The following is a 7,930-nucleotide window of genomic DNA, read 5'->3' as shown; positions in this document are numbered from 1 at the left end:
TTAAACTACCCAACAGTAACATATCATTTAAGTAGAGCTATATGGAGAGGCACAATGGCACAGTAGTTTTAGGTCCATCTCAGCCACACACCCCACACACACCCATGCTCACACATACATACGCACACACACAAACACACACACAGACTGTAGCTGTTTAGATATATGTAATTATGGTGATGATGATGGTAATATGTTTGTATTGTTTTGTCCTCATCTTTCAGACCTTCTGTTCTGCTCACTGACTCATCAGTGTAAACTTTGAGCTTGTGCTTCTTGTTCCCTTTGTTTTCATCTAATGCATTGTGTTACTTGGTAACACAATGCAGTAATCGTTTCTCACTTTGTATCCACATTTTTTCTGCACAATAAAAAAGTGTTCTTTTATTTTAATACATTATTAACACTATTCTAATATCATAAAACATATCATTTACAGCTTTAAAGGGGCCATTCTGCGTATTGAGCTCTGAGTAATTTAGCATTTAGCTGATAACCTTACTTTACTCTTTACTTAACTTATCTCACTGTGACATTTACGCCTACAACAGTTAGCTGTAGACTAGCTGGTGAACATAGTAGAGCATATAGCAGCTTTTTTGGGAGTTGTTACAGAGCTAAAAGAGAGTGAATATTGGACTTATATTCACCAAGTGGACAGAAACAAGACTCTAAATGAATAATAATGTTGCTCTGTAACAACTGGATGTGACAATAAGCAGCTGTTTAACATATCAACTAAAATAATGGATGATATGTCAATGTGCTCACAGATTTTTTGCACTGCCAAGTAGCCAAAAAGTGGAAGGTTAAAGTAAAATTAATTATGTTACGCTCATTCTGAGTCTTAACTAAATTCTGCTTTTTACATCAGGCACAATGTAACCTCACATAAACAAGATGACTGCCCAGAATGTTGAGTTATATCCATATCAGCAGTTTCAAAGTGTGGATTGAAAACAACAAGCCATCAATCTTCCTGAAAAGTCATGTGGGACTTTAAAAATCCCTTATAACTATCAGTACAGCAGTAGCACTATAATAAATTACAGTTAAAGCCTCAAACATGAACACATGATGCAGTTTAGAGTCACTGGGGACTGTTCTGTTGAATTGTTTTGCACAGTCAACAGGTTTTGATGCATATTGAGAAATTTAAAAAAAGTTACTGATTGGGAAACACTTGCATCACTTAAGAGGATTATAATGGGACATAATTCTTAAAAGTTGAGGGGGAACATATCCATAAATCTTTCACTTCAAGACATTTGTCCTATGTTTTGACTCTTCTGTACCACGGAACGCCTCGCTTCCTTTCAAGCTTATCTCAGGCTTTTATCTCAGTCCTGGTACTTACCTCGTCACCTCCGCTGTCACTTCAGAGAGGCAGAGGAATACGTGAGCCTGCCGAAAGACAAAAGAGACATTGTTAAAAAATCTGCGCCAGAAACATCCAGCGACACAAAAAGAGGCTTTCTGGCTGACATCCAGAGAGTAAAATGTAAGACGCAACATGAGCCAGGTGTGGAGGTACAGTTAGTTCAGACAGGTTGCTGAGTTCAAGTTAAAGATGCTTTGAACTTTTATGTGATGTCAGCTTCTGGAGGAAAAGAAGCAAAGAAAAGCAGGTGGTAGCTTTAAACATATACAGCATCAACATAACCCTGAGACAGACAGAGCTGTGCTTGGTGAAAGAAATGATTTCATTTTATAAAGAAATGTTTTTAAAATCACAACATAGACACAATCAGATATATACTTATGATATATGTTCTTTTAAGCAGGTGGTACAGTAAATAATTGAGTTTTGGGTCTCACATAGACATATGAAATAAACATTTATAGACATAAATTATATATTTATCTTATTTCTAAGATTTGGATTTAGTTTTAGCTTTTTTTATTAGATAGCTGACTTAACACTGTTCTCTGGATATTCTTGTAGTGTGAATGCTTGATATCTGATATTTAGATTCCTATAGAATAAAGATAAAGGCATTTTTCCCACTACAGGCTGGTAAATATATCATCTGTACAATGTTAACATCTGCTTTTTAGAGGCGTGAAATGTAGATAAACCTCAATAAACCTGGCCCACTGTGTCCAGTCCAGCTACTACTAACAGCTGTGCAATAAAGCCTACCTTCATGACAGTTATAGTGTATAGGCCTGTGGTTTGTGGTGCTGTTAAATATTGTAAATATTGTGCAAAATATTAGTATGCTAAAATTGTAATTGTTGCTTTTTAAAATTTTCTCCAATCACCTGGTTAAAGTTACAGTAAGTTCTTTAGCATGGAGCCTCCATGTCATCACACTCCTCCAGACACCTTGGTGCCACAATTGCTGTGTTTGGCATGGAAATAGAAAATGGGCAGGCAAAGTGCAGTTCGAGGTCTGGAAAATACCCACGTCAGGGTTGCAAAAGTCAGTAACCTTAACATGACATCGATAATTACTTGATCTTTTTATGCAAATGACGCAAGGGAGTAGAAAAAATATTATTGTAGGTTATGTAATGTGGGCTAAATGCCGTCAAACCTGACGGATGTACAGGAACAAATTGTTCTTGTTTTCATAGCCTAATTAGCAGTTACTATTATCAGATTGGCTTTAAGGAATCTGATATCTTTGCTTGGTTACTGGTGGTTTTGAGGGGGCAGCCCCTTTAATCTGAGTATGGCCTATTACTTTAGAAGTTGCATAACTGTTGTGTTGGTGAATTATTGGTGATGTGTTTGATCCAGTGCTCCGTCTATCATTGCAGGGATGAGGGAGCACAGCCTTGTTTGTGTTTATCGCCACAGGCAAGAGGTGTGTCCCAGCATTGGCAGGGATTTACCTTGACTGCGTCTGCAGCGGTACGTGGGAGTAACCTCACAACACAAAGATGTTTACCAGTGTGAAGCAAAGCAAGGGAGTGAAGGTGTGAGTAATGCAGCACCGGTGTGAGTAATGGCCTGATTAGCACAGCGTATTCCCTGAGGTGGTGGATGAGGTCCAGGTGGCTCGCGAGAGGCTGACACGCAACCGACTGGAGGAGAGAGCTCGACTCAGGTGAGGTCAGACTGATCAGTCAGCTGTGACCTCGCTGACATGGAGGGCTGCTGCTCTGATGTGTTAAAACGTGTTCACACAAAGCACTTTATTTAAGTCCTGGGGCAAGTTTACCTCCTGGTTCAGTAGAGCAGGTGAGAAGAGGAAAATGTTATTCAAAACATCCTCGGCACACTACATTGCTGCACATCCTTTTTATGACAGGCATCATATCATACAGTGAGTGTATGGGACAACTGTCTGATATCAAACCTCATATTTGAAACTATTTATAAGCATTTTTTCAGTAAGTTGTCAGTAGCGATTCAATTTATTAGCATTCCCAAATTGCCTTTTTATATAGCAGTGTAGCAACTTTAACTAGTCAGTTAGCAGCCAGCTTTTGGGACAAAGGTACCAGCCATTTTATTTGTACTTAGTTTTTAAAGTCATAATCTGTACAATGTTCATATCAAACTCCATATTTTATACTATTACTGCAAACATTTTTTCAGTAATAGCCATTCAATTTATTAGCATTCCAAAATTGCACCTCCGTATAGCAGTGTATCAAGTTTTGCTAGTCAATTAGCAGTTAGTCAGTGAGTTTATGGGGCAAATGTGGCAACCATTGTATTTATACCTAGTTTTAAGTCATAATCTATAAGATGTTTACATGAAACCTCATATTTGATACTATTTATGACATTTTTTTTCAGTTATGGCCATTCAATGTATTAGCACTCACTAATTACCTCTCCACCACCAGCCGGCGTCTCAGGAGGGGGAAGCAGTGTGCCATAAAGACTATGTACAGTGGGGACGGTGCGTTGCTGACCTCGACTCGGGACGTTGTGGATCGGTGGAAGGAATACTTCGAAGACCTCCTCAGTCCCACCAACACGCCTTCCGGTAAGGAAGCAGGGCCGGGGGACTCGGGTGTGGGCTCTCCTATCTCTGGGGCTGAGGTTGACGAGGTGGTTAAAAAGCTCCTCGGTGGCAGGGCCCCGGGAGTGGATGAGATCCGGCCCGAGTTCCTCAAGGCCCTGGATGTTGTGGGGCTGTCATGGTTGACACGACTCTGCAGCATCGCGTGGACATCGGGGGCAGTGCCTCTGGATTGGCAGACTGGGGTGGTGGTCCCCCTTTTTAAGAAAGGGGACCGGAGGGTGTGTTCCAATTACAGGGGAATCACACTCCTCAGCCTCCCTGGTAAGGTCTATTCGGGGGTGCTGGAGAGGAGGGTCCGTCGGATAGTCGAATCTCGGATTCAGGAGGAGCAGTGTGGTTTTCGTCCGGGTCGTGGAACAGTGGACCAGCTCTACACCCTCTGCAGGATCTTTGAGGGTGCATGGGAGTTTGCCCAACCAGTCCACATGTGTTTTGTGGACTTGGAGAAGGCATTCGACCGTGTCCCTCGGTGGATCCTGTGGGGGGTTCCCCGGGAGTATGGGGTATCGGACTCCCTGATAAGGGCCGTCCGTTCCCTGTATGACCGGTGTCAGAGCTTGGTCCGCATTTCCGGCAATAAGTCGGACTTGTTTCCAGTGAGGGTTGGACTCCGCCAGGGCTGCCCTTTGTCACCGATCCTGTTCATAATTTTTATGGACAGGATTTCTAGGCGCAGCCAGGGTGTAGAGGGGGTCCGGTTTGGTGACCTCAGGATTGGGTCACTGCTTTTTGCAGATGATGTGGTCCTGTTGGCTTCATCAGACCGTGACCTCCAGCTCTCACTGGATCGGTTCGCAGCCGAGTGTGAAGCGGCCGGGATGAGAATCAGCACCTCCAAATCCGAGGCCATGGTCCTCAACCGCAAAAGGGTGGAGTGCACTCTTCGGGTCGGGGATGAGATTCTGCCTCAAGTGGAGGAGTTCAAGTACCTCGGGGTCTTGTTCACGAGTGAGGGAAGGATGGAACGGGAGATCGACAGGCGGATCGGTGCAGCGTCTGCAGTAATGCGGACTCTGCACAGATCCGTCGTGGTGAAGAGGGAGCTGAGCCGAAAGGCGAAGCTCTCGATTTACCAGTCGATCTTCGTTCCTACCTTCACTTATGGTCATGAGCTTTGGGTAGTGACCGAAAGAACAAGATCGCGGGTACAATCGGCCGAAATGAGCTTCCTCCGTAGGGTGGCTGGGCTCTCCCTTAGAGATAGGGTGAGAAGCTCAGTTATCCGGAGGGAGCTCGGAGTAGACCCGCTGCTCCTCCACGTCGAGAGGAGCCAGATGAGGTGGTTCGGGCATCTAATCAGGATGCCTCCCGGACGCCTCCCTGGTGAGGCGTTCAGGGCACGTCCCACCGGTAGGAGACCCCGGGGAAGACCCAGGACACGCTGGAAAGACTATGTCTCTCGGCTGGCCTGGGAACGCCTCGGGGTCCCCCTGGAAGAGCTGGACGAAGTGGCCGGGGAGAGGGAAGTCTGGGTTTCCCTGCTTAGGCTGCTGCCCCCGCGACCCGACCCCGGATAAGCGGCAAGAAGATGGATGGATGGAATAATTACCTCTCAATATAGCAGTGTAGCAACCTTTACTAGCATACAATAGCTGAGCATAAAAATGTATGATGTAAATAATAAAAAAAATAAAATAAACTCAGAAACGCAGCATTGCATTAGTACATTGATTTGAATTTAACAGGGGTAGTAGGAGCTTAAAAAAAATAACATACAGCACTATACCTCTTTTAGCCTACTAAAAGGCTGAAATCTCTAACGATAACTTTAAAGGTTTGACATTTTTGGATGTATGCTAATTAGCTTTCTGCCGGAGAGTCAGATGAAGAAATAAATATCACTCTCATATCTATGCTAACTTTGCAACTGCCGCCAATAGCTGGTTAGCACAGTTGCCAGGAAGTTGCTACTATTCATTTAGAAATAGTCTGACGTGATGTTTTAACAGTGAGCTTTAGAGGTGCTGGAACGTGGATTTTGTTATCTTTGGAAAGAGCTAGGCTAACTATTTCCCCCTGCTTTGAGTCTAAGCTAGGCAAACTGCCCGCTAACATACCTGAAAACATATTTCATGTAATATCTTTTTAGATATTTTTTAGGTACTGCAGGGCACTTTTACTGGCACATTTTGCACAATGAGTATTTTATTATTACATGAATATATTTGTTTTATTAGTACAACTTATCTTTAGTCATAAGTGTTTTGTTTTTTCCATTGGATAGTTAGAGATGTGTTTCTGTGTGATGTTATGTGTGGCTGTCTTAAGTGTGGATATCTATCTATCTATCTATCCATCCATCCATTCATCCATCCATCCATCCATCCATCATGTGATAGGTGCCGGAGTAGTAAACTAAAATATAATAGTGTAGATTGTGGCTAGCCTCAGAAGGTGTGACCCTGAGTGTTTCTGAAGCACGTAGTTCTCAGAGCAGAGACTTCACACCCTCTCCCGTCCTCTCAACCACACACTGATCTTCTGACCTCCATGACTTATGCTGGTGGTTTTGTTTCTCAATCACCACTCACACCCAAACCCACAGCCTCACACACTCACCCACCCACAGACACACAAATGACGACAGCAGAAGAAGCAACCACATGTTGTTATGAGGCCACTGGGTCACTGTCCGGATGCTGAGGTCAGCATGGTTACTGATAAAGGCAGTTATCTTAAATTCTTACACATGTGAGAACTCATGCATAAAGTCTGAACTTGTTTTTACTTTTCCCGTCAAAAGCGGACTCATTTGAGACATTTTTTCTACCTCAGCCAAGGTAATTCCTGCTCACCATGAAATCAACAGGCCTGGCACCTGCCCACCTACGCTGCAAAACATTGCCGTTTCTCATATTTCCAGTCAAACCCCAAACTTCACCTCTTCACCTTTGACCAGGACCCTAGGACCTTTGCAGCTGCAGCCAGGCGGCTACATATGTCCTGCGGGCTGATACCTGTAGATGTTAGGAAACTAATCTGTCTGCATCTGTGTCAGTTTCACACTGATTTTATGCGCTGAGGTGATTTAAGTTCAGCCTGCTGGGATCAGCCGCCAGTTTAGACTTTTCTTAGTCCCTCTGCACTCAGTTTAAATTTACTGACTTTTTTTTTTTTTAGCACAAAGCAGTCTTTCCATGTTCATTTAGGAAAAGGAGGTTAAAACAAGTATTTATGAGTTTCTGTGTTATATAAATTCTGGTTATGAAACATAATTACTAACAGTTTGTACTTTCTTCAGTCCACACCCAAAGGACAGAATTATAACATGCCAGTGGATTGTTTCCTGCTGGTTTGGCTGAATGGAATGGGACAATGCTGATCAGATAAATCATCAGTTACTTTAAAGGTGGAGCTGTTCACTGACGTGAGAGGCAGGTTTGTTAGGGTCAGGCATCATTTTTCCAATCAGTGCTTTCGTAAGCGACTGACAGGTGGAATTTTACATTTGCATTTCTAGCATTTATCCAAGAGCTCTGTGCAAGGTTCCCACACTCTCTGAATAGAGTTTAATATTAGGCTTCAAAGTGTATGAAAAAAATATATAGGTTATTTTAAAAAAGAAAATCAAAAGTAACCCACAAATTCATTCATTCAGTGTGGCTCATCTCACTTGATGTTCCTCAGCTGCAGCATCAATGTTTTATATCAGACAGAAAGCTGGATTTGCATTTACGTCACAGCAGTGGAGTTCATGGTTCACTTGAATCATAATCATCAGGAAGTGAGTTGGGCTGGGTAAGAATTATATTCAGACTTATGTGGATTAAAAAGCCTTTATTCAAAAACATGGCTGATTTAACTGAAAAACCAACCAGTTTCTACCTTACAGGTCTTCATCAGGGTTCAAAGGGTGAACAAACATCAAACAAACATCTTGGCAAACCTGGCAGGGGGTGTCACCCATTCCTGATTAATGAGTGAATGCAGATGGGTGACGACAA

This window comes from Scomber japonicus, chromosome 23, assembly GCF_027409825.1.
Source record: "Scomber japonicus isolate fScoJap1 chromosome 23, fScoJap1.pri, whole genome shotgun sequence".
Lineage (NCBI taxonomy): Eukaryota > Metazoa > Chordata > Actinopteri > Scombriformes > Scombridae > Scomber > Scomber japonicus.
This window is presented reverse-complemented; position numbering follows the sequence as displayed.